At 31.7% G+C, this 8,103-nt stretch overlaps 1 long non-coding RNA gene across 1 annotated transcript; it reads right to left on the bottom strand.

Annotated features, from left to right (window-relative positions):
- Positions 1–1,004: 1,004 nt before the first annotated feature.
- On the bottom strand, positions 1,005–7,363 carry LOC143236522 (uncharacterized). Its single transcript, XR_013019578.1, has 3 exons — positions 7,191–7,363; positions 4,177–4,311; positions 1,005–1,201 (listed from the first exon to the last, which is right to left on the bottom strand). It is a non-coding gene; the product is annotated as an uncharacterized LOC143236522 (long non-coding RNA).
- Between the last annotated feature and the right edge of the window lie 740 nt (positions 7,364–8,103).

Raw genomic sequence — 8,103 nt, 5'->3', positions numbered from 1 at the left:
CACACTTGCAAAATATTAGATATAACCGTCTTTTACTTTTAACTACTGATCAGAGCATTCATCGACTCATGTCAAAATTCGATTATCTGAATCAAATTAAACGTACAAAGCCCAGAGGTGAACCAATCTTGAATTTTCCGATCTCCAACCCGAGACACTGCTCATTAGGTCAAGCATTTTTGGATAAGTTGCTGTAAGATGCGATATTGAAGATTAGTAGTATGAGTTCGGGTTTTAGCCACGACGTAGCGGTCCATAGAATGTTTCCGAGTTGTTTGTTGTTTTTTTTTCAAGCACAAACTTTTGGCTAATATCTTGGTCATCTCTCGACATATTTCAGATACAATTACACTTTTGGCCTTAAGAGGTTTTGTTTAATTTGAAATTTACATACATATAAAAAACGCATACCCTACTCACATACACACATATATTAGCTAAAACGGGAAGCGGTCTGGAATGGATAGGTAGTTAGAGCACTCCATCTGCAATTTGAGAGTTGCGTCGCATGCAAAAATGAAAACTACACGAAAACAAACATAGTCACTAAAATAAATGTACAACAGTACCTCCAACCTTGTTTCCTTCATTTGCAGGTTTTAAGTTTCATTATTAATTATACTGTGTCATTTGAGATCAGTTATATACATATAATTTGTGCTAACAAAAATAGGCCAGCATAAAACTTAAGGCTAATTGACTCTGTAGCGAATTGTTCGAATTTCTACATTGATTTATAATTCTCGTTCGTTTACGAAAGTTTCCAAGAATTAATTTTAGCTCGTGTACAGTTTTCAATACCAAGATAACTTGTTTTTTTATTTTAACAGCAAGGATATTAAAAAGATTGAAACCAGTAATATTCACAATAATTTGGTAATTCTATCTAAGATGTTTTTAAATAAAAATGGTAAGAATACTCTCATCAACTTACAAATAATAATAATATACATTTACTTTGTGGATTGTGTTAACTGTTTTACATACCTATTGTAGTTTGGAAATATCGTTTGGAACTGCTAGTAGAAATCCTCTGACAGGTTCTGAGCGATTGTAGAAGATATAGTAGATCGATATCTTGTCCCCGAGCAAAATGGCCAAGAAAGATTGCATAAGGTTCAAGCGTATCCGCACTAACTTAGAATTGTTCACCTAGAAAGCACTAGACTTTTAGTGTTCACATCCGTAACTTATCGCTGACCTACAGGGGAGTGTGGGTACGAGATTTGGAAAAATAAAACAGAATGAAAATATGGTATTGTCCAAAATATAGTGCTGTGAATCAAAATATTAAAAAAAGCTAACTTTAGTTTGATCAAGCTTTAAAAACATTTAGACGCTTAACTGGAGAATCTGCTAATAGAGCAAATATCTCATTTTAGCAAATATCGGCAATCAATAGTTCAATATGCATGAAAAGACAGTTATTTCAGTACATGTCTGAAAACATTTAATTAAACAGCGTCAATGAATCACGATCGTGTATTGATACGAAGTTATTGTGTTTCACCTAAAAAAAATCTCCCACATGAAGAAGATAACTGATTTTTTTCGGTAAAAAAAGATTATAAGTAATATAAACAAGATCCATTGTATAAAATATATAACATACGTTTTTACATATGTAGAAACTGATATTATTAGATATTTAATTTTATACATACTTCAGTACTAGATGACAGGATATCCAATAAAGGAAACACAAGAATTCTTAAAATACATGTAAAATATGATAATGGTATATTATATTCAGATCAACAAAATTCTGTAAACATTCAAAATATTGACACTTTATTAGTTCTACATAAAAGAAAAATCAAAACAGGTCTTTCTGTAGCAAGGAAACTCCTTAGGAATGCAATTTTTAATATCAGGTGCATCGCTGACTAAAATATGCTCACCAGTGGCTCAGCGGTATGCTTGCGGACTTACAACACTAAAAACCGGGTTTCGATATCCGTGATGAGCAGAGCACAGATAGCCCACCGAGTAGCTTTGTGTTTAATTCAAAACAACGACTAAAATGTTATGATTTACTAAAATTAATGATTCAGAACTCACAAAAGCAAACATTTTCCAACATAAAATAAAAATTATAACAAAACTCAATCTCAAGTGGTACTGCAGTATCTATTTTTATCATACAATTACCATATACTTCCCTGCATTAATTTTTCTAATATGATAAATGTGAACATAATCATTCTGGTTAAGGTCTTGTGCATATTTTACACTCTTTGTATTTTATTTAGCAAGACTCGTCCACATTATTCTCTGCACATGAGACTGTTTTACAATTAACTTGTGAAACGGACATATTTTCAGATATTCGTGAATCACGTTTGTGTTTGGTCAGCTACAAAGTGAAGTTCACTTTTTGTATATATTATATTTAAGCTACTAATCTTGTGAACCCCTAGTGCTATTTAGTCAACCAGTTTAGCTGTTTGATTTGATTACGAGGCCCGGCATGGCCTAGCGCGTAAGGCGTGCGACTGGTAATCCAAGGGTCGCGGGTTCGCGCCCGCGTCGCGCTAAACAAGCTCGCCCTCCCAGCCGTGGGGGTGTATAATGTGACGGTCAATCCCACTATTCGTTGGTAAAGAGTAGCCCAAGAGTTGGCGGTGGGTGGTGATGACTAGTGAAGCTGCCTTCACTCTAGTCTTACACTGCTAAATTAGGGACGGCTAGCACAGGTAGCCCTCGAGTAGCTTTGTGCGAAATTCCCAAACAAAAAAACATTTGATTACTCGTAAGGATTACACAGGCCTGCGAATTTAAACTTTCATAAAAGTTATTTTGGTCTTAATAACGAATTTTCCATAATTCAGCGAATTCTTAAAATTATTTTTTTGCTATCATATGAGGATTTTTTTACAAACTGAGAAGAAAAAACTGATACTTATAATAAATTATAATTTATTTTACCACAGTAGACATATTTTTCATTATAATGGTGGTTATGTTTTGGTTTTAGAATGATCTATAAAAATTTTCACATCGCCATTGCTCTAAAGGAATCTATAATCAGTGGTTATCAACATTTTAATATAATTTCTTTGAAATTATTCACTTATGTTTAAACCATATATGACATTTTGTGAAAAATCTGCAGGTGATGGAGAAAATTGATGTAATTTTTGGATTCAGCGTATAGGAATTACTGTAAAACATGTAAAAATTTGACAGCAGTTCACAGTTCTATATTATTTTTAATTTTAACGCAATTTGTTTCACTTTAATTTCTAATTTAATACATTCTCTTATTCTTTAACTTAAACTAATACAAAGCAAGATACCTTATTCGCTAGTTTAGTCAATGTAACTATTAATAAAGAAAGATATTTTAAAGTAGGTGCATGATTTGATTTGATATAGGTCCAACAGAAACTGTTAATTATACAATACTGTTAATAATATTAGGCTCGTCCATCTGTGGTCCAGTGTTAAACCTGAAGGCTTAAAATGTTGAAAATCATATTTCGGTACCCATGGTAGGCGCAGAAAATAATATTTCGTACATTAACTTTAGGCTCCACAATAGACAAACTAAAGTACTAGGCACATCAATGAAATAATAGTTTATTCAAAGTTAGTATATTTCATGTTTAACTTCAGTTATGAATCTTGAAAAGTTTTTTTTTATGATGTTAACTAATAATAATCAAGGACATTTACAACAAATCGGCCTGACATGGACATATTGGCCTGGAGGTTATAGAAATCGACTCGTTCGCCCTTTCAGCGAGACTTGTGACCTTAGATTCAATCTTACTATTTACTGGTAAAAAAAGTGACACAAGAGTTAGCAGTGGACAATGCAGGACAGCTTCCTTTTTCTTTGGTCTATCACTTCAAAATTAGGGACAGCTAGCGCAGCTAGCTCTCGAAATCTCTGTACGAAATTCAATAAATAAACAATAAAAACTTACAACTTACTGAACATTCACATAAAATACCAATATTTTGTCGATATACCTTCTTTTATAGAATGTCTCATTAATTTAATAATGAGCTATTTTATAAAAGAAAAAATATATATATAAAAATTGAACAGTTAGAAAATAAATGTTTTATGGCTAAACAAGATGCAAAGACATATTCTTTTACTATTTGTATTGTATGTGGTATGTAATAAATAATGGCATCTAATTAAAATACTCTAAACTCTCTTACAGACTTTCTGTCATTCCCAATTGACGTATCCTCTAACTTAACGAAAACAGGTATGAGCTCCACTAACTCCACGTGAAGAAATTCAAGTTTAATGCCTTTCTCCTTGATTTTCTCTTTTCTTCATCAAAATTATCCCTTAAACAACCATCAAATATTAATCAATTCAAACATACTTCAAGTGTTTGGTTTAACTCAAACAAGAATGACATTTCATTCAGTATTAAGCTCAAATATCATGATGTTGTCATGGCTGGCTTTAAAAACCTGTCACATTCAGATTGTAATAATATAGTATGTGAATTATAAGAGCAACTTACTTTCTCTCAAAGTTTAGTTTCTCCTCCATCGAATGTGAAAAAGTCAGGTATGATTCAAATAGTTACACTCACTCTAGGTAAGTTGTATTTTATCTGATTTAAACTACTACCTGTCTAGTTCTGATAGTACCACGTCTGGTTCAAGGAATGAATTGATTTCTAGATTGTAACAAGTTTATATTAATGATTATTTAGGATTGTTGAATAGGTACACAAATAAAAGTAATATTAGATTTGTTTTTGTTTTTCTGAAAATATGTATAAAGCAAGTAATAATACGTGCCAACTAGCAAGCAGAATTCACTGAAGTTCCAGTTAATAATGATAGATTTAGTACATTAAGGTGAAAGTACCTTGTCACATAAATGACTATTTTATCTTCAAACAAGATTATAATGATTTTATACACCGATACGTTTCTAATATTTCTATTTGTAGTGAATTATGTTTCAAGAGTATTCGATTTCTGTAAACGATCTACTTTCGAACATGGATAATTTGCATGAACCTCAAGTTTTAAATATAAAGTTTACTTTCGTATTATATGCGACTTCCAATATAACTGGTTGCATCTATTTTTTATTTTATAGTGGCTTAATGTTTTTTGCTTCATTGCATATTTTTGAAAGCTCAATCCTCGGTATGGCTTCACCACTCATCCTCTTTTTCTTTCATAGTACTTCCGTTAAGAATTTTTGCCGAAAATGTTTGCAACATTTCTATGAGCATTCAAGAGAATAGTTAGCATATTAAGATTCCCATTTAAACATCACGAGGCTTGAAAGTATTATAAAATAAGGGTAAAAGACAGAGAGTAAAATAATTAAACAAATATGTAAAAATATATTAAATTTGCTTTTTTTTCCCCCATCTCTGTTCACGACAATCCTATTTCTCGCACCATACAATTAATTGATCCATCCATTATTTGTTCCTACTAAAGTTTTTTTAATGGTGACTTGAACTGCTATTTCATCAATTTACAGAAACGAATCGTTATTGCTAACATTTAACTTCTTGTAATATTAATTTCATAAACAAAGTAATGGGCTGGAAATAGATCCTTCCTGAACTCCAGTGTGAGATGTAATAACCTGAAGAAGTGCATTTCATTTTTACTGTTCCAAGTAAAATTGTAACATTAAAATAAACAAACATATTTTCTTATATCTGATTGATTAGACATTTTCTTATGGCTAGCACATCTGATCAGTAAATATTAGGGTTTAAGATACGAGACTCGTTGCTGTATCGAGGATTTGGGTGCATTGTAAGAGTGAGTGTCAAATCCCACGATTTAATCAGATAAGAATAGCTCAAGATTTAGCGATGGGTTAATTAAATAGCTGCCTTCTCTCTCTAACTCATCAGCTCAAATTGGAAATGGCTATGTGCAAATAATCTTCGTGTAATTTAGTAAACACAAAATTAATTGATCAAACTAGGAGTTAAAATTTGAGTTTCTTTTCTCTTTACACAAGGTTAATTAGTTAGATGTAAAGTTTTATTGAAAGTAGCTATAAGCGTCTTATAAGTGTACGTGTGACTACTTTTTAATATTTATTGTTAAATATAGATTTTGAAGAACCCCCGTGCTGAAAATTCATGTTCAATTAAATTTTAACTACAGTTTTGTAACTTTTGTATTGATATTATTATTGCATTTCTACGAGGACATTAAATATTTTTCTTATATATAGATATATCTGTTTACTAGCTTGCAAATTGCTTAGGCGAAACAAGAATAGAACTAGCTAATGATATAATATCTGGGTATAAACATGAAAATTACGCCTCTTGGAGTTGGACTATCGATAAAATATTAAGTTCCAGACCAGAGATAAAATGAATACCATTTGTGAGTTCGTAAAATTTTTATGTAAATAATTATTTCCATTAACCACTTATAACGATAACGATTTAATTAATTTCTTAAATAAATGTTTGCTACAGGCTAAGATGATTATGAGATAGATTGTAGACCTAAATTCACAAACTAACGTAACATCTCAATAGAAACTGCAAGCCTAATAGGTCTTATCAGGTTTGTAGATTTGTGTTGTTTTTAGATCATAATGTAATGCACCAGTGTGCGTGCGCAAATACAAACCGGGCAAACATTCCCAGTAACAACACTATGAGATACAAAAAGACAGTTGGGTTTTATAGTCCCTAATCAAATATCGTCTATGAAAAATATCGTCAAGTTACTACCCATGTTTCTCTGTCATCTGATCTTCTACCAATGAGAAAAGTCTTATTCCTCATTATGTACAACTCTTTATACTGGGTAGGTATTAAAATGAGGAGAGTAAGTGAACTAATGTATTGTTATTGTTCAGTGTTTTGTGATATCAAATATCACAGGAATAACATTCATTCTTTCAAGAAAAATGGGTTTTGAATATACAATGTACTAGTATATGAAATAAGTTCCGAAATTAACAGTGAGTTTGGGCCATAAAGACAGAAACTCTATTGTTAAACTGCTACAAATGCGAGCAATCACAATTCAGTTAATTATACCTGTGTAACAAGTCTGCGGATCAGTTATTACTTGCTCTGAGTCGATTTCATGTATATAAAAACAGACTAGTTTCTTTCCATTGAGTATATGTTTTTAACGTTACATAGGATGATGGAAAATTGAATGTAACTTGTATGAATAAAAAAAAATCATTGATAAAGCCACCTCACCTTTCTAACAGAATCGCGCGATTTCCTGTGACTGGGAGCCGACGACATTACAACCATCTTTTCAGCTGAGTATTTGAATGTTGATTCATAACAAAATTTGGCTCCTGGAACATCCTCTTCCAACAATTTTATTCTTAAAAATCACCCTGCGTGCGCTATTCTGGCAGCCAAAAAGCCGGTTTGTTTGCCCGTACATTTTGGGTCCACGTGCGCTCGCTATAAATAGCACTCACATCATCGCGCTGTGATGTCACTAGACCCCTAACCATGATAAAGCCAATTGTGCATACATCTTATAATATTTCCTCTCAAAATTAAATAAATCAACAAGTAAAGACGTTAAATTCCCAAGTAACTGAACTCACTATTATCACTGAAATAAATGAATCAGTGATTCTCTTTGACTTCTCATTAACGTAGTGCTAAACCGAGTCTTATTAATATTATACCTTTGTTCCTACATATTAAGGGAACTTTTCGTTCCTGAACTTTCATGAAGTTCCTAGATCTTTTACTGCATCCTGTAGCAAACATATATTAAGATATGTGTGCTTGTTTGATATACGTATTTTAGAATATTCAAAATATTTATGCAATAATGCATATTTTGACTACGTATCTTAGCTTTCATATGTTCTTGAAGAAGTAAAAATAAAATTTTATTAACAACTGTGCTCAAAATCATCATATTCTCATTATGTACTTCCATGCACAAAGTTATAATATCAATGTATAGATGTCTGGTTAGACTGCCTGGAGTCTTGGAATTTTTAATTTAGAAAATACATTAAACTGTTGGGTTATATTTATGCGTATATTTAACGAAATAAAATTATAGTTAAATGGTTTCCTAACCTCATTTCACTTTTTGTATTATATTTAATTCGTATTTCATCCATGTTATCCAAAGTGC

Source organism: Tachypleus tridentatus, chromosome 2 (genome assembly GCF_004210375.1).
Source record: "Tachypleus tridentatus isolate NWPU-2018 chromosome 2, ASM421037v1, whole genome shotgun sequence".
Classification (NCBI taxonomy): Eukaryota; Metazoa; Arthropoda; class Merostomata; order Xiphosura; family Limulidae; genus Tachypleus; species Tachypleus tridentatus.
This window is presented reverse-complemented; position numbering and strand designations above follow the sequence as displayed.